A 19,378-nucleotide genomic window follows, 5' to 3' on the forward strand; every position below is an offset into this window, starting at 1 on the left:
TTAATTGCGGTTACAGGGGCAAACGCGTCCACAGACTGCATGCAATGGCTTGGACGACATCCTTTGTGAAAACGCAAGTATCACCCAAAACGACAACTAATATGGGTACAAGTATCACCCAAAACGACAACTAATATGGGTACAAAGAGAGTAGTTTATAGTCTTGGTAACTGTATCATACATTGAGACCCGCTCGGTTACAATTATGCATGCACCCACGCCCAAATGTCATCCGATCTGATCTCGGACAGAATGCCGATTATTCCGGCGAGACAAGCAGTAAAAGCCGAGTCTAGCTAGCGTTGGGGCTACACAAACACAATCATGTCGACTACACACTCATCGTACCAGGTTAATTGGTGGTATCCCACCCATTTCCATGCATGCAGATGCAGTGTGACCACTCAATTGTAGGAGTACGTGCTTGTTCCTTCATACACGTACATAAACATGCATGCTCTTGTTTATGTCTGCAACTTACCCGACGAATTATTATAATATAATGTAATAATGCAACGACCAAGTGTTTCTACGTTATTAAAAATATTGTTTTTGATTTTTAGACATCTTATTTGACTATTTATCTTATCAAAAATTTTATATAAATATTACTTATTTTATTATAATTTATTTTGTCAATAAAAATACTTTAATAATAGTTTATTTATTTTACTATTTATATAAAAAATTAAATAGCACGAAAGGTCAAACCAGAAATTTGAAAGCAGAAAACAATACTTTCGATAGAACAGATGGAGTAGATGCTATACTAAGCTAGTAAAGACCGGACTAATAGAGAGGAGATCAGAACGCACCTCGCATGCGCGTGCATGATTCAAAATCCACTGGTTGCACGTATCTAGGCTTTGTTTAGTTTAAAAAAAAATTGTAAAATTTTTCAGATTCCTCGTCACATGAAATCTTACGGCATGCATATGCATGAAGCATTAAATATAGATAAAAACAATAACTAATTACACATTTTGTCTGTAATTTGCGAGATGAATCTTTTTAGCTCAGCTAGTCCATGATTGAATAGTATTTGTTAAGTATAAATAAAAGTACTATAATATTTTTTTGCTAAAAATTTTGGAACTAAACAAGACCCTTGTGAATAATTAATAAAAATTGAAAACTATCGATTATGACTTTATGGTATATGAGATTTTTCTGCTTTGAATAATTTTATGGTATTGTTAGAGGATAATAGGAGTAGCACGCGCCCATGCATTGCATGCAGTCACCAGTCACAGCTAGCCAGCATGCTTGCGCTGCATCAAAAGTCCTCTCCTGCTTTTCTTAGGCCTTGTTTAGTTAAAAAAAAAATTTAGTTTTGACTACTGTAGTATTTTTATTTGTATTTGAAAAAATTTATTCAATCATGGACTAACAAGATTTAAAAATTTATCTCGTAAATTACAGGCAACTATATAATTAGATTATATTTTTATCTATATTTAATATTTTATATATGCGTCAAAAAATTCGATGTGACGTGAAATATTGAAAAATTTTGCGAACTGAAAAAGGCCTTAACACTACAAGAAATTCCCTTATACATGACGGTTTGATTCTGTCATGGACAAGCAAAAATCCGTCACGGTTAACTATCTATGACGGTCCATAGGAACGTCATCTATTCCTCGTCATACATTGTTTGGACCAAAATAGAACGTCACGGGTTGGTTTTTTGGATCGTCATGGACGAACAATATGGCAACTATAGGAAGAGACTATGGTGATGAACTGAATTGTCATGGTTTTATAACACTCTCATTAAACAGACATAAACTGGAAGAACTCTCACAATTGACAAAATATTACTCATCTTTTCATTGAAACCATCAACATTTGTACTTGTACAATTTTTCATAGGAGATACATAGGCAATAAGCAAGTTACACGCAAGTACCTACAAAACTAAGAGGGTAGCTTGCACAACACAACTCATATGATTTGCTTGCATAACAAAATCTTTCGAAAATAGCCACCATGAGCATTTTGATCCTCTTGCTGCACCACTCTGCATCTAAGCTCATTCTCACCTGAAAACCAAAGGTTCCATTTATCACTAAAGCAGTCTAAACAAAGTTATATGGAAAGGTGCCATAGATAAAAAACTACAAATACATTGCACAACCTAAAAGAACTTTTAGATGTGTACCTATTGCACGGTCTTTCCTAGTGTTTACTGTTGTAATGAAGAACCAAACAGAAAGGCCATCAGCTAATTTTCACAAGTAATTTGTCTACAACTTTACATCTAATTTCTCTGTAATTTTCATACATCGTGCATGGACATTGTTCAATTATAAAGAAGTGACAACTAATTTCAACAAAAATGAGAGCAATAGCTAACCATGGTGAAGAGGTACAAATATGAGCGGATTTAGACTAAAGATGTTCAGGTTATTTCCTTATTGAAGCCAGCCTTGAAATTAAAATGGGAGTGTTCTTTTTTTGCAAGAGATGGAGAGAAAATCAAATCATAAGGAATGTTGTGGGCTGTACCTTGAGGAGCACAAGAAAGATCCTGATGGCAATCTTCACACACCATTGCTGCAATAGATAGGGACAATGTCAATAGAATTGAAATCAGCAGCAGGAATATATATATCTAACGAGTGCATAGGTACACATCTAAAAGGGAAGCCCATCATAAAAGGGAAGCCCATGACAAAATATATAATATTTTGCATAAATTTTTGAATAAGACAAATGATCAAATTTGATGTAAAAAAAGTCAAACATCTTGTAATTTGGGATGGATTAGCTTGACTCTCACGTGGCATCTATGGATATTCTAGAGACCTCTTGAAAACTGGAATACTGCCACCAATACTACAACTAGCTTGACTCGATCTCGATCAGATGGGTTTTGCACTTTAAACTGCAGCCGACCAAGGTCGAAAACATGCATTTTCCAATCCAGCAATAACTACAGTTCAGGATCAGGATCAAGGACAGTTTCGGTGTTTGTTGGCATCAACCCAGTGCTTCTCACCCAAACAAAATACCGGCAGCCAATGAAGCAGAATCTTCTGCTGTTACAAAAAGCACTCTACAAATAACCCAGACGAAAGCAGACTGATGCCCTCGCTCACTTGAAATGGTAGAGGGGCAGCTCGGTGTTGAGGGGGTGGGACATCACGGTAAGCACATCCGTCACCGACACCATGGAGCTGATTGCTGCCTTCAGGAAAAAAATTACAAGATTGATTCAGGAACCTGAATGATGCAGGAACAAAATTGATTCAGTTCACCTTCCCTCAACGTTGCATCGTTTCCTTGAGTAATCAGAAAAGCAGGAACAGATATTGAGTCCTGTCTATGTGGACTTACTCATAAGCCTTCCATTTTAGGTCGTCCTCCAGGCTCGTAGCATCGTCGTCCAGGCTCCAGCGCTGTTCGCCCCGCGCGTGGAGACCCGCCGTCGGTCCACTGCCGCCGTCACCGTACGGCGAGCTCTACCACCTCGGGTTCCTCCTCAATGTGCTCACCGGCGGCGCGCGGCTGCCGGACGCCAAGGAGGAGTTGCTGGCGTCGCAGAAGGGATAGGGGCGCGGGACGCGAGGTATGTTGCGGCGGCGCGGCGCGGAAGGGATAGGGGCGCGGGCGCCGCCAGGCTGAGTGCGGACCGCGGAGTTGGGTGGCCGGGTGGGGACTGGGGAGTGGAGGGAGTTAGGCTAGGGTTGTGTCACTGGGCTGGGCTGGGCCTTAGATGGGAACAAAAGACAAAACAAGTCAACATTATGCATATTACAATCGATGACCAATTGGTTAGCTCTGTGCAGTTGGGAACGGTGCAGACGGCCACGGTTCTCTGGTGCACAGGAAACTTTCCAATGGTAAACAAGAAACTTTCCACCGGTATACAAGAAACTTTCTATTAGCGTACAAGAGGTTTTCCACCGGTCTACAAAAAAAACTTTCTACTAGCGCATAGGAAACTTTCCTTTCCACCGGTATACAAGAAACTTATGACATTAAATCAAATGTGGAGATGCTCTTAGATGATTGATCCGTAAAATGATCCGTGACGTTCCACTTATGACATTAATTCAACCAATCGTCATGCATCATCACCTGGGATTTGGACCGTCATGGATGACTACATTCTGTGATGATTTGTTAGAAGGTCACAATCAAACAGTCACATATAAGGGAATTTCTTGTATAAAGTGCTTAGCCGTGACATATATATATATATATATATATATATATATATATATACACACACACTCGGATGACTGGATAGAGGTCACCAACGTCACTTCAAACACCGTACCGGTTGCTGGGATCTCTAGCTAGCAGTACGTACATGTGTGTAGTATCTGCCCGGCCAGCCGGAGATGATTGAGCACATCATGACCATATTATTGACCCTTTTTTTTTTCTGCTGACTCGACTCGAACAATGACCGCCGGCAGACAGATCATAGATTGCATGCCGCTAGCTCCGTTGACCGGACGTTCATGTTTTTTTGTTTCCTTTTCTTCAGTTCCAAGTGCCTTTATTTAAGGTCTTAGTTCGCGAAAATTTTTAGATTTAGCTATATCTTTTGTTTGTATTTAGTAATTATTGGATTAACTAGGCTTAAAAAATTCGTCTCGCAAATTACAGACAAAACTGTGCAATTAGTTACTCCCTCAGTCCATTTATTGGAGTTATTTTACCGAAAAAATTCTCCAAAAATCAGATTCGTCTAAGCTAGGAACCACTATTTTCACCTTTTTTCTAAGCACATGCAGCTTCTCTCACTGATCTAATTAATTCAACCGTCTGCATGTAGTGGCCAAATTAATTTCCTTTTGGTCACTACGCACGACCCTAAAATGACTCCGATAAATGGACGGAAGGAGTACTACCTCCGTCCACGAAAGAATCAATTCCTAGAATCCATGCTAGTCAAACATTTTTAAGTTTGACTAACTTTATAAAAAAAAGTAACAACATCTATGACATAAAATGTGTATCATATAAAAATATATCTATGATGAATCTAATGATACTAATTTGATACTATTAATCTTAGTATTTTTTTTTCTAGAAATTTGGTCAAAGTTTAAAAAATTTGACTTATGACAACTCTAGAAATACTCTTTCCTGGACGGAGAGAATATTTTTTTTATCTATATTTAATGCTTCATGCATGTGCCGTAAGATTCCATATAATGGAGAATCTTGAAATTTTTTTAAACTAAACAAGCCCTAAGTACAAATGCATGGTTGTTTTTAGTTACGGATGCAACAAAACGTACACAAGCAATGCAAATGCGCATGGTTGTTTTTGGTCACCACAACGAAAGCGTGCAGTGCACAAGCGTGCCATCACGAGTTGTTAACTGTGCGAGATGGATCAGGCAGCATGCAGCAGCGGTTGCATCCATCCACCGTACGTGTTCGAACCCCTTGTCCCTTTGCGTGCACACCACCGGCCTTGCGCATGCATGGTACACTGTGCGTGCGTGTACATGCACGGTGTGTCTCCCAATCTGGTATATATATTTTGTACACGCATGTGTACGTAGTAGCGTGTTTGTCTCCTCTTGTTTAGAGCTATATGCATGTCATGCCGATCCTTTAATTTAGATCGATTGGACAGTCTTAAATATACCTTCTGACCAGCTTTTATGCATTGTTGGGTAGCCAAGCCAACAGAGGTTTTCAACGGGTACATGTACGGCGTTCATTGTCCTATCATAGGAATTTAATTGATTTCTCTCACATTATCGCTTCTAATAATAATATAATGTATGTGGAAGATATAGCAGCATATGCCTGCTGCTGGTGAGAATATCATGCGTATCACTAGTTCACTACTATGCACGCTCATATATATATAGGATTCACCTACAACAGTGATAGATTATAACATTTCTTTCCTTGTTGGTAACACCTAACACGAGCCATGCAATGTGAGATAGTTTATCTCTGGCGACGGTGGTAATGAATATCCTCCATCTGGGCTATGGTTGTGTTTTTTTGTGGGACCGTGCAAGAGCCCAACTATTATATGATGATTGAATGGTAGTAAAAATTTCATGCTCAACTGAGTTATATATTTATTTGGTTTTATGCAAGCTTAATAGTTTGAAAAAGTCAAACTTGTGTAAAATTGGAAACAAGATGATATTTTACTACAGTACAATAATTAGACCACCATAAAAATTTCACTATAACTACAACTATCAATTAATTATACAAAAACATAGATATAAAGCTACAACAGAAACTTTGGACTAAAGCATACTCTATTATATATTAGAAGTCCAACAAAATTATATTTTTTATTTTATAATTTTTACTTAATTTACTATGAATTTTTAAATATTCAGCCAAAATAAATAATAAAAAGAAAAAAAAAAGATAAAACCACCTTTGAAAATAACCTATAACTGAGTCATAGAGGTAAACGGTTTTAAACGTGGAGGGAGGTGGCTTACCTGATTTCCGAGTTCCGGGAGCAAAACTAAACTAGTTGTTGGCCTGGTTCAATTCAACTCCAGCGCGTCAGTGTTAAAGCCCAAACTGAACAAAAAAACGAGCTGGGCTTATACTAGTAGTTAAGCCTGGCCCATTAATATTTCGAGTCCAGTCGATCGATCGAATCGAGTCCGATCCGATAGCGATTGCCGGTGCCGGAGCAAATATATATAACCGGCCGGGCTCGTCTCGCCGCCTCCTTCCGCGTCAAGCGCCGATAGCCGCCGTACGCCGAGCTATCGATCGATCGCGGCTGCTGGTGCTACGATGGGCGCCGGTGACCGTCATCGTGACCTGAAGAGGAAGCCGGCGACTGCTGCGTCGGTGCGGGGCAGGATCCTGCCGAGGAAGAAGAAGGAGAAGGAGAAGGAGGCGACCACCGCGTCACCGTCACAGCAGGGGTTTGGCATCCTGAAGAAGAGGAAGGAGGCAATGGCGGCTCAGGATCTCTTTGACTTGGAGTACGTACCTGGGGGCTTGGATACCTGGAAGGATCGCTGGTCGGAGATGAAGGCCAAGATGGAGGCGGCGCCGGCGAAGAAGAGGAAGAGGGTCGTCAAGCAGAGGTTCTCCAAGGCACTCATCGACCATCTGGTGGTGTGTCCGTTTAGGTCTGCCGATGACGACCTCACTCCTGCTCAGCTGGCAAAGCGCTCCCATCGATACCGGCAGCTCCATGCGCTCTCGACGTTTGTTGATTGCAAGATGCGTGACTACGAGCAGGCCTTGATTGACCAGTACAATGCCCTGGGATATGCGGAGGACGAACGTGAGGTCACTGACAATGAGGAGGAGGAGGATGTCACGGTGGAGACGAAGAACTAGGGCCTTGTTTATGTTCCCAATGAACTTGTGGATATATAGCTAGTATAGCGGAAATGTCTGACAGACAATCAGAATAATGCTTGTTTGATTTGACATTAGGAGTTGACTTCCTGTTCATACATTGTGATTTAAGCAGTCCATGTATTTAAGCAGTGTAGGGCTAAATTTTAGTAGCCTAAACTTTAGTTTAGACAGACAAAACAACTAGTCCAGGCGATCAAAACAGACACTATCGTTTCCCAAGAAATAATCTGCATATAAGGAAGCAAAAAGGATTTTCTTTTATAAGAATTAAAAAAGCCAAAATTGAGCATCTCCAAGAGTTTGCCAAAATTGACTTGGCAAATCTTGTGATTTGGCAACTCCCTAAAAGAAAATAGGCCCACAATTTGATTGGATTCAATTGTTTTCAACCGTGACCTGCCCTCCGCGAAGTTCCGAATTCTTTGCTGCCATCTTCTCCTGCCACTGACGCGTGCAGGAGCAGTTCCGAATTCTTTGCTGCCATCTTCTCCTGCCACTGACGCGTGCAGGAGCGTGAAACTGAAGCTGGGCGCCGAGAATGGAGAGCCGAGGGCGGCGGCGCGGAAGGTGCCAGTGGTGTACTACCTCACCCGGAGTGCCTCGCCGGAGGGACTCTATCTCAGAGGTAAGCAGATGCGACCTCGCACGCAATTCTAGTTTCTCTACCAGTGCTTCTTTACCGACGATGGTTTGTTTTTTCCCTTGGGGCGGCGGCGGCCGGCGGGTTTCAGATGTGATTAATCACCTCAACATGGTGCGCGGCAAGGAGAAGACGAACATCCAGGGGTCGTGCGGGGAGACAAGGTCGTCCGGGGATCGCGCTGGGAGACGAGGAACTTTCCTCGCCCGTGCGGGAAAGGCAACCAGTGGCGCGCAGGAGGATACATGCGCGGCCGATACATGCGCGTGTGGAAGCCTCAGATGCCAAGTTTCTAAATTTGCCAACCTCATTTGTCAATCTATTGGAGACTACAATTTCTTGCTTTGCCAAATTATCAAGGATATATATAGTAACATCATTTGGCAAACTCTTGGAGATGCTCAGTTGGGCTTCTAGTCAGGCCCGACTTATTTTCGTTTGGATTCCGAGTCGAATAGGAATAGCTGTGTCCGACTTGGCGGTTGCATTTGCATGGCAATCCGCACTCCGCTGCCCTCTCGCTACCATTTTGGCTATGAGATCACGAGGAGGCCCATGACGCCCTTACCAGCGATCCCCGACGAGTTGCTGGTCGGGTTCTCCGACGAGTGCCGAGCAGCATTTGCGATGCAGAAAGCTGACACCGAGAAGCTGATGGCCCTCGACGACGACATCCGCAAGAGTAGGTCGTCATCGACGACGACGAGGCGCATAAGGTGGAGGACGACTAGGGAAGCAAGCACAAGGGAGGAGGTGGGAGTGGAGGAGGAGGACGCCGACGACGTAAAGAAGAGAGAGCTCTAGTTCATTCTGCTCAACTAATCAAAATAATCAGCCGATTCCATCATCCATTGCTTCTCCGGCTATTGAAATCTCCCTTCTTTGCTACTGATCATCGTACAGCCACTCCCGAACCTGATCTCGGCTCTTAATTTGGAGTACTTCCGAAGTTCTTGTATAGCCGATTCTCCAGAGTCCGAATCAAGCAACTTTCCATTTTGCTAACATGTTAGTATTTAATTTGTTTGCACAGCTTGTTAATTAATATTTGTCAATCTGACATATTCTTTTTATTTACGCAAGCTGCACCGCCTGGAGATATGTTCTGAAATTCTTCCATCTTATTTAGTAATAGTTTCTGGCTCAAGACAAATCCTTCCTCGCTATATACTTGAGAACCAGAAATTTTTATCACTTCAAAACTATTCAGCCGGTGGTGGGGTAATTTGAAAAATGCCTCCTCTGCCTATCAGCTATTTCTAATAATTTGCAGACCTGCACGAACCAGAGTTCGGACCTCATCCTCTCTGTTGCGCATCTGTTGGGCTGCACGTTAATCTTCATCTTCATCTTCATCCATATCACCTTGGATCAGGCAGGCCATACCGCCATAGCCAGCTGCCATTCAACGATATATTTTCCCACGTCATCAGGTCAGCAGATTTCTAAACAATATATGGTTATTACATAATAATAACAGTGAGATCCATGAGATGTATCTACATACATGTTTGGTGGTCCGTTGTCATTTTCCAAACGGCCCTCATGACCACCAATCATCGCCCTGTCAAACACGCAGAATACAAGATTTAATAGAATATTATGTTGATTTTACCTCCAACTAGATTATTGATCAAATGTCCAAACAAATCTTGCAGTCATGTGCAAATAAAACTAAACCTGTATACCAGGACTAACATAACAGCTTATATACCAAAAGAGAAATCCACACTTACATTTTTGTCTTCAAATCATCCAAAATTTCACAGATATCAATAAATAACAGGAGCGGGGTTCCTATTTTTGTATTATAGTAATTGATGCCCACAAATTTTCCATCCAAATCAACAGCGGGACCTCCAATAACAGCCTAACCAGATTATATGGAGAGGTCAGTTGTGAGCCAAGTATATAAGGCTAAGTACATCATATTCTGGTAAAAGTACACAAAGTCTTTCAGTCCCAAACAAGTTGGGGTAGGCTGAGTAGGCAATTAAAAAAGAAAAGGGAAGGGTGCTACCTTAGTGGTCCTACACGTAGTGTAAAAAATAAAATTTTCACAGGTGGGGATCGCCTCCCCCCCCGTTGACCATCAAAAAAAAAAGAAAGGTATTCACAGTCTTGGACAAACAAGAATCGCAGTAAAATTCGAAGTACCAACCCTTAAGCCGTTCACAATCTCATTTGCGTCATCGGGATCAGAATAGTCGGACATCCATCATAGTTAATGAAAAATTCTGTGCATGCAAAGAACTTTGATTCACCTGGACACCATAACTGCCATTAGCTAGTGATAACTGAACATAAATGTTAAATAGTAAATAGCGCATCACTGTGAAATCACCATGGAACGAAGCAAGTGCGACAACAATGTCAGATATGTTAGAAGAAACTTCTTTCTTGAATTTACCCCAGACACCAGTAGGATATTCGTCACCAAACTGTTCTCCAAAAGTATTAACACTCGTGCTACCTGGTAAACAAGATATCATATAATAGTTAGTGGGACAGCAGGGCTGTAAAAGTGTGCAGTGCATGATAACTTAGCAAGCATTGACTCATGACCACGTCCCTTGATGGACTGAGATAACCAAAGTGTAAACCCAAATTGCACCTTGCTTATCCTGGTGCAACAAGGTTGATTAGCACTGACATTTGTTAATTCTAAGTACAGCATTTAATAGTCACTTAAAGTTCTCCACATAATAACTAACTTAAGATTAAAATGTTATGGCAACTTGTGCAACAACTCATACCATCTCTACTCTTCAAGGAGCTTTGGTGGTCATGGTGTGCTCTAATGCACACTCAATCCAGATCTTTCTGGGTGGATTTAAGAAGGATGTGTGTGTAGCATTTTATATAGCATAGTGTGTATGTGTAGGAGCCATTTGATATGATTACATGTATAGAAATTTTTAGACCAGAGTAAAATTACTTTCCAAATCAGAACCTGATGTACACTTATTTTGTGATCACAACACACAGGCATTGGCTGAATCGCTAGTGCTCAAGTAATGTTAACGGATTAACTCTTAACACTATAATATAACTGTAGAAGACTAAATTAGCTATATAGAAGAACAAATGGTTTAATTTGAACCACTTGAGGACCTTAGAAACAGTGATGAGCTGCACAACTAAATAACATTTAGTGATCAATATTGGGTGGTTGTGTACTCACCTTCAGGATATGAGTGAAGTTCCACACCTGAGTCTTTTTCTATGCCTGTACATAAAACATTAATACGAGTATTAACCCAAAAGGGATCAGCACGATTAGCTAGTGTAATAATACAAGAACTAAGCAAATGTTAAACAAAATATTTTCTCAAAAAATGCAGGAGAGCTGCATGTCAGTTCATTAAGAGAAGATAACACAATACAAAGGGCCAACCCCCCCCCCCCCTCCAAACACCCCACCACACACACCCTTGAAAAACCAGGGTACAGACGCGCCACGCACAACAAAGGACAACCAACCACTACCCTGCCCCAAATTAAACCAAGACCGAGCAACCTGCAATGGAGCTCCTGGAGAGCAGAAGCTCCAGCCATACACACCAAAGGCTGCTCTCATTGGCAATCTTTTGCAAGACTACCTCCACAGTAGGACTTTCTGCCTCAAATACGCAAGCATTTCTATGTTTCTATAATTCCCATGCAACTAGGATATTAAGAGAATTGAGACCACTCTTCTACTCCATGGACACTCAAGTGGCGGAGCCAGAATTTTACATCAGGGTACAACAACCACCAAGCCTATTAGTCCCAAGCAAGTTGGGGTAGGATAGAGTTGAAACCCAACATGAGTCCCTAGTCACTATTCAGAATTTTACATCAGAGTATTCCACGTAAAAATTTACTATACAAATACACAATATATTGAACTATAGGTCCATAACAATAATCAAAAGTGTACATTATACTAATACCATAACATTATACTAATACCATAAAAATTATCGATTAGTTCCTCAGCCTGAGCTACTCCATCTTTTTACAAGAATTGCCAAGAATATTTTGAGCCTGTTTGGTACAACTTATCTGGAAAAAGCACTTTCCAAATAAGTTGCACAAATAGCGTAAAGTGGAGGCCAAAATAAGCTGATCTAATGCAGCTTCTGCTTTTTAGTACAAATGAGAGCAGTGGGAATAAACGCGGCCGAAATAAGCTGCAAAAAAAGCTTACTGTTTGGCCGTTGGTTTCAGCTTATTTCGGCCATAAGCAGCTAGCTGTACCAAACAGGCCTTTTATCAAACACATAGCGTTTTGCTCATAATTTTATCTGTCAAGATTGTGAACTGTTCATTACCTGGTGCGATGGTGCCTAGAGGCCTGAAATGTAGAGAATGGATACCGAGTAAGCCTTCAAGGCTTCAACACTGGCCACCGGCGACAGCCAACAGCAGACCAGATGCTGGTTGCTTGGGCTGTTTCTTGTGGGCTACTGGGCTGCTAGTTGATTCGTGTGTTTTTAATCCAATTAAACAATGTGGTGTACATGTATACTAGTATATATATATATATATTATATTTTTCTCATCAAGTCTTGGGTATTCCATGGCATACCAGGGCATACCCCTGGCATCGCCCATGAGGCACTGTTTTTTTTTAATTTTCACCGGGGGGATTACTCCCACCTGAATATATTCAAAAGGGCCCAAAAAGGCGGATTTACAGAAGTTTTGAGAAGGAAAAACAACAACAGCCCCACTGAACGTCCTAGCGCTAGGGTGAAAGGTGGCAGAACAAGGAAACAGTGGCAGGACGCGGAGACTACTACATCAAGACATATGGGCTCTTCGACGATGCCTCCAGGGGGGTGAATGACGCCGTAACGTAATCATCGTCATTCAAGCCGGAGCTTGGAAAGGATTTCTCCCGAGCCATGTGTCGATGAGAAGTAGTTGCAAGGCTCTTCAGTGACGCCTTCAAAAAGGAGAATCTCGTCGCTGGCTCAAAACATTTGAGCTGAGCTTTCGCCTAGAACCGTTGCCAAAGCCTCCAAAGACCCACCCGCGACTGAGGTGGTAGCCGGCCGCTGCCACACCATGTGGAGCCTTTCGGACTCGCCCGCGATGATGGTAGGAGCGCACCGGAAAACGTCGACCCCCTCCGCTCAGCGCGGAGGCCATATCGGACTCGCCCGCGATGAGGGGAGGCACACAAAAGCGTTCTCGCCTGAACAGAGGGGGGATGTCGGCCGCCGCCACACCGCGCGGAGCCGCGCCCGGACTCGCCCGCGGCGGTGGGAGGCGCTCGCCAACAAAGATCCCCAGACGTGTCGGTCGCCGGCACACCGCGCGGAGCCACGCCTGGACTCGCCCGCGACGGAGGGAGGCGCACACCGGCAAGCAACCGTCCGGACGAGGGGAGGAGCCGGTCGCCGCCACATCGCACGGAGCCATCCGGACACGCCCGTGCGATGGGAGGCGCGCACCGGCACCACCAGCACGCTATCACCCAAGAAGTTGCCGAGGTCGACGCCGTCGCGTTGGCCAAACTGCGTTGTGCCTTCCCGAGGGGAAGGCGGGAAGGCGCCCACGAGCACGGAGCCCCGCTGCCAGCAAGTCCGCGGCCAAACCTCGCAAACGTGCCGCAGTTGGCCCCTGCACGCAAACGCGGAGGGCACACTGCCCCACCGCCGGCACGCCTGCGGCCGAACCGCGTGCCCCGCGACGCGGCAGGACCACCATGCAAGCGCAGGTTGCGCCGCCGCCATGTCGAGGCGCACGCCGCCGTCCCTAGGCTTCACATCGGAGCAGGAGGTCCGGGGAGAGGGAGGACAGACCTGCCGGCCGCCCCAACCTCGTCGGAGTCGGAGAAGAGGAACGTGGAGTGACAGAGGAGGAGGAGGAGGCAGGAGGATGCCTGCACATAGATCCGGGCATGGTGGAGCTGGATCCGCCCACACCCGCACCGAAGAAGCGCCGCCGGCCAACTTTGTGTCGGCGGCGTCGTCGGCGTCGTCGGCGTCGGAACTCTCACATAGGCTTCGCGAGAGGGAGGGAGAGGATGCAGAGGGCTGAGCCGCCGCCGTCCTTGCCGTCCGTCGGACTCCCGGCGTCGAGCTCCGGCGGCGGCTGGGCCGAGATGGAGCTGGGGAGGGAGCTGCGGCGCGGCGGTTGGGGCCGCCCGGTCGCCCTCGAGGGAGAGCGACGCGGGCGAGTCTTCTGTTTCCATGAGAACCCTTTGACCGTGGCCATGAGGCACTCTTTTGACAGCCCTGTACCACCAGTTAGAGAAACGGGTGGTATCTAGTTAAACAAAATCATGGTAGCCAAGAGCGTTCATACTCCCTTGTAATGTATATTTTAATCTCCACAAAATATTCTAACATATTTTGAATTAGACAAATATGTTCGCTTCAATATTTGAAACACAGGAATATGGCTACCCTACTCTACAATACAGAGCAGTTGTGATGCGTGCCAAGTACATGTCACCTGTTTGATATATCTTATGCTAGAGGTACCAAAGCATCAAGTTATTATTAGGGGCAAACAAATACGTTGGCTCTCATATTTGATACACAGGATATGACCACTCTATGATACAGAGCAGTGATACATGCCAAGTACAGCTGACCTGTTTGATGATATCTTACGCTAGAGGTACCAAAGCATCAAGTTATTATGAAGGGTAAACACTAAAAGCTGCAATTACAAACATAGATAAGCAAACTGGAAATATATTGGCACACCTGACTGACTTCAGCAACACAGGAAATATTATCTTTTCCATGGATGTCTGAAAATGGTTCAAACGATCAAAAATTATATCCCTTGGCAAGAATAGGGGTCTTCCCATATTAGAGAAAAGGTTCATGCCAACAAAGTTCCCATCAAATTCAAAAAGTGCGCCGCCCTGCATAGCCTAGAACGCAAAAAAAGCAACAAGGATTACAATGGAGCAGAATAAAATGACCAGGTAATAAGAGTTACTCCCAACTTTACATTTACTAGTCACTGTTGACTATCTTGTGCAAACTCTAAATGTGAATCCCTCCAGTTATTATTGCTTAACATTAGGAGACACGAATAGACTCAAAAGTAGAATAGTAGATATATTTTTGTGCCCAGACGTCAAGTAATAAGGACTGGAAGGACTACTATTTTATACTTTAAAATGTATGATATCTATGAAGTATGTTCCACTGCAAACTCAACCATCATGAAAACCATTCAACTTACTGCACAAGTGTACATTCTGAAAGGAATAAGGCCAACCTTTTGCATTACAGTCAACAGCGACTAAAAAAGTAAACAAAGGGAGTAAATTAATATTTTCTTTATTGAATACGAGACACAGTTTAGAGCATATAGTAAAAGAAAAGATTATAGCACTCATAATATAACAAATATACCTCAGATAATTTACATGTAGAGAACATAAGATGTCCACGATCTTCAGATCGGCCTGAATCAGTAAGTGTCCCACTTGTGGCCATTAATTTGCCAGAGATGTCACGCCCTACTGCTACAACCTTTATATCAGGCATCAATTCCTCCGCATGACTAAGAGGTACACAATAAACGTCAAGGGCGGACGTGACTTCGACAACAGCAATTACATGATCCAGGTCATATTCTACCACAGTCCCTATGGCAACATTTCCTTTATGGCATACTTCAATCTATAGTAGTAAAGCAAGGAAACAACACAGAATGATCACAGTAGTTATGTAAAGTAAAAAAGAACAATTAGTAAATGATTCAGCACCAACCTTAATGTTGTCATGGCCATTTCTTTCAGCATTTAAAGCTCTAACCAAAATTGCTGATGTTGCAAACTTTGTGAAGTTAGGCTGGCATTCAATAGCTATGCCAGAGGATGCATATATCACATTTTGTCCTACAAGATCACCATGGGTCAAAGCAATTGAGACAACACTTGTGGACAACTTTGATGCAGCTTTGTCACTCAGCTCGCTCCAGAAACCTTGATTGTCCCAAAATAAGCGAAGTTAGAAGACGCGATACAAGACAGTCGTGAGTGTTCAAACAGAGACATAAAAAACATGACCTGAAATAGATGACTTTGTTGAGAATCTTGTGAGATCATCAGCACCCCTCTTGCTTGGCAGCATCTTTCCAGAATTGATGCAGAACTGAAGGAGGAAATAGTTGGGTCCAGAAAAGCAACGTTGCAGGTAAGTAATTCAAAAAAAATGTTTATGCCATACTTTCAGCCTTTATAACGTGTCAGGAAATAGGCTTAAAGTATGGCATAATCACAAAACAGAGAACCGACAAATTCCCAAGGCGCTCGCACCCAGCTTGCGCCGCCGGCCGCGCCCTGCACACGCAGGAGTCGCCCCGCGCCCCGACGCCGCCGGCCGCGCGTCGCTCCCTGCCTGCTCTGCCGCTGCGCCGCCGGCCGCGCCCTGCACGCGCAGGAGCCGCCCCGTCCGCCGATCCTGCTGCAGGTGGGTTGGGGTGCTTCGTATGCCTCACTGAGATGGGCCGAGGTGGCCAGGTGGGCTTTTTTTCTTTTTCTTTTTGATAATAATATGTTTCTGTATTTCTACTTAAGGAGAACATACAGATACACGAACAAATACAGAAACACACGGCAAGGATACAGAGACAGCTGTCCCAGCCGAACCTCATAGAGGACCCTAGAAAACATAAAAATTACAATCAAACCCCTAGGACATATGAAATCCGCTGCCCGAAATCCTCGTTGCCGACTATCACCGTCGAGGAAGACCTCGAGCATCACAGTGAACTGGAAGAGCCCCATCATATGCTGCCTTTGAAAGGATAAGCAAACTGGAGGGCTTGGGGCAAGGCCCTAGTCGCCACCTCCGTCTCGCCGACAACGCCGGGATAAGCAAGTTGGTGGCTAGGCGTCGTCCTTAAGCTTTTTTTTTCGAATACGCAGGAGAGCTGCGTATCATTGTATTTATAGGAGAAAAAGAGTCATACATAGACCCAAACCCAAACAAACACTCACATCCACACGACCACCACTAACAGAGGCACAAACACAACAACAACCCCACACCAACTCCTCCATACTTACTTCGCCTACTGGTGGCGACTCAGACCTGGAGCTAATCACCTGTGACAAACAAGAAAGTCAAGACCAACGACCCACAAAACTACATCACGAGCTGAGTGTCGGGCACAGTCCCGAAGCACCAGCCAGAGACCAAAGGAAGGCTTCCTCCCGAGCCAGGTTCAAAGCTGTAGACAATCTTGGGGCAGCGCCGTTAAAGACACAATCATTTCGATGTTTCCATATGGTCCAGGCTCCAAGGATGATGAGGGAATTCAGACCCTTTCGGACCTCTTCGCTAACTGCCAAGTTCACGTTGTCCCACCACTCATCAAAGGAGGAATGAGGCTGCGGAGCAAGAGCAGCAAGGCCGAAGCAATGCAAAAATACATACCAGAATTGTCTTGCAAACACGCATTGAATGAGAAGGTGCTGAATGTTCTCTTCTTCCTGATCACACATCAAACAAAGGTCTGGATGTGGAAGACCTCTTCTTGCCAACCTGTCTGCTGTCCAGCAGCGATTGTGGGCAACCAGCCACATGAAGAACCGACAGAGGAGGCGCCCAAGTTTTCCAGATGCGCTCAAAAGGGGCAAAACTCAGAGATCCCTCAAATAGAGCATCATAGGCTGATTTGGCTGAATAATCACCTGAGAGAGATAACCTCCAAATGTGCCTATCAGGTATTCCCTCCTGTAACTCCATATCTTCTAGAGTTTCCCAAAGCTCAAGAAATTCCAATAAAGCTTGTACAGGCATATCCCCCTGGATATCCTCTATCCAATTCATCCCATTCAGAGCAGCCTTCACAGTGCGCCTATTTGCTCTTCTTTTGGATACAAGGATATAAATATTAGGAGCAAGATCCTGAACACTTTTACCAGCCAACCATTTATCCTTCCAAAACAAGGTATTGGCGCCATCACCAACCTCGGTAGAAACAGCCAGCGAGAGGAGGCATTCAACATCTCTGCTAGTCTGCAGCGGCAAGCATGCCCATGGTTTATTAGGTTCAGATTTTTTAAGCCAGGGCCATCTTGCTCTTAAGCTTTCCAACTCATGTGGCAGCCTTGGGAGGTTTATAACCTCATTCTTAAAACTAAGAAATCACCCATCACCTCAAGAGTTCATTCTATTGATTTGAGACCAAGGGTAGGACAAGCCTTTGTAGCAAGCTTAAGTCTTTTGTGGCTTTCTCAACAACGTTGACTTAGACAAACCTTGGTGGTGAGCTAAACCATGTGAGCTCGATCTACTCATTTGCTAGGATTCTGTGGTATCCAGTCTTCGAGCTAGACTTCATCTTCACATTGTAAGTCTGTGTAGCTTACAAATTCAGTTTACTCTTTGCAAAATATTTTTTCTGTCTGAGCTTGATTCGTAGGCCAGTAGTGACGCTCTATCAAGCGCGCAGTGCCACCCTGTCTTCTGACGGAAATTGGAGTTGAATTTTTATAGGCCCATTCACCCCTCTCTAGACCTCCTTAACTTTTCAACCCCTATGAGATGGAGAAGGCGACACCTAGAATGGCGGAGGATTGTATGGAACGCCTCTTGGCCCTACGAGATCCGCTCTGTACGAGCTCCGGTGTGGCTGCAGGCAATGCTACGACAAGGGCGAGACCACGAGCGTTGCTCCAGTGCTCCAACACGGCCATCAGTGGTGCTCTGCGGCTCGGCTCTGGTACTCTAGCGAAGGCACTGGTAGGGCTTCGGCCACAGGAGTGGACACAAGGCACTGCAGGGAGTGGAGATGGCGATTCAGTGAACATATATAAGGAGGAGATCCGACGCCAGGGAGCTATGGTGGCGTGGCGTCATGGAGGGGCAGCAACCTATTGTTAGCGACACAGGGGAACCACGACGTTTGGAGTCACAGCGCGGGCGACGACCTGCTGTCGGCAACATTTGGGAGCTACATCGACACGGTCACGGAGGGGCAACATGGGAGCAAACCACACGGCAGAGGGTGGGGCGAAAGGGAAGGGTCCGAACCTCGAAGGAGCGCCGAGAGAAGGCAAAGTATTATGTCACGAGATTGCGGCACGTGGGGGAGCGACTATGCGGGCAGGTGCTGGAGGGATAGGGTTGTCTTCTTTTTTTTTCTTTTTTAAGCGACAGACAATATACCTGGTTTTAGAGACAGACTATTAAATGTTAAGAATGAATCGCTATAACGACACACATTGAATCACTAAATGAGGATTTAACATCAGATAGTGTGTGAGTTATCTTTAGCGTCAAATCATCCATTGATAAAAAGAGTTTTTACCATCAGATGTTTGATGGTGAAGTGGTGTTGTGGTGTAGTGCCAGCTAAAACAAGCTTACGTCAGGTTTAGTAGAGTACGTAAAGACTACTTGTATATACATGGTAAGAGCTCCACGACCGTAC

At 44.3% G+C, this 19,378-nt stretch overlaps 1 long non-coding RNA gene across 4 annotated transcripts; it reads right to left on the reverse strand.

Annotated features, from left to right (window-relative positions):
- On the reverse strand, positions 9,075-16,222 carry LOC8071466. 4 transcript variants are annotated; one of them, XR_002446714.1, is made up of 10 exons: positions 16,005-16,222; positions 15,706-15,920; positions 15,346-15,615; positions 14,683-14,855; positions 11,160-11,204; positions 10,320-10,448; positions 10,137-10,239; positions 9,712-9,845; positions 9,483-9,539; positions 9,075-9,373 (listed from the first exon to the last, which is right to left on the reverse strand). It is a non-coding gene; the product is annotated as an uncharacterized LOC8071466 (long non-coding RNA). The 4 variants fall into 4 exon arrangements; XR_002446716.1 differs by lacking the exon at positions 16,005-16,222 and adding an exon at positions 15,209-15,232 and having other exon boundaries at positions 15,706-15,996; XR_002446715.1 differs by lacking the exon at positions 16,005-16,222 and adding an exon at positions 15,173-15,232 and having other exon boundaries at positions 15,706-15,996.

This window comes from Sorghum bicolor, chromosome 8 (genome assembly GCF_000003195.3).
Source record: "Sorghum bicolor cultivar BTx623 chromosome 8, Sorghum_bicolor_NCBIv3, whole genome shotgun sequence".
NCBI lineage: Eukaryota > Viridiplantae > Streptophyta > Magnoliopsida > Poales > Poaceae > Sorghum > Sorghum bicolor.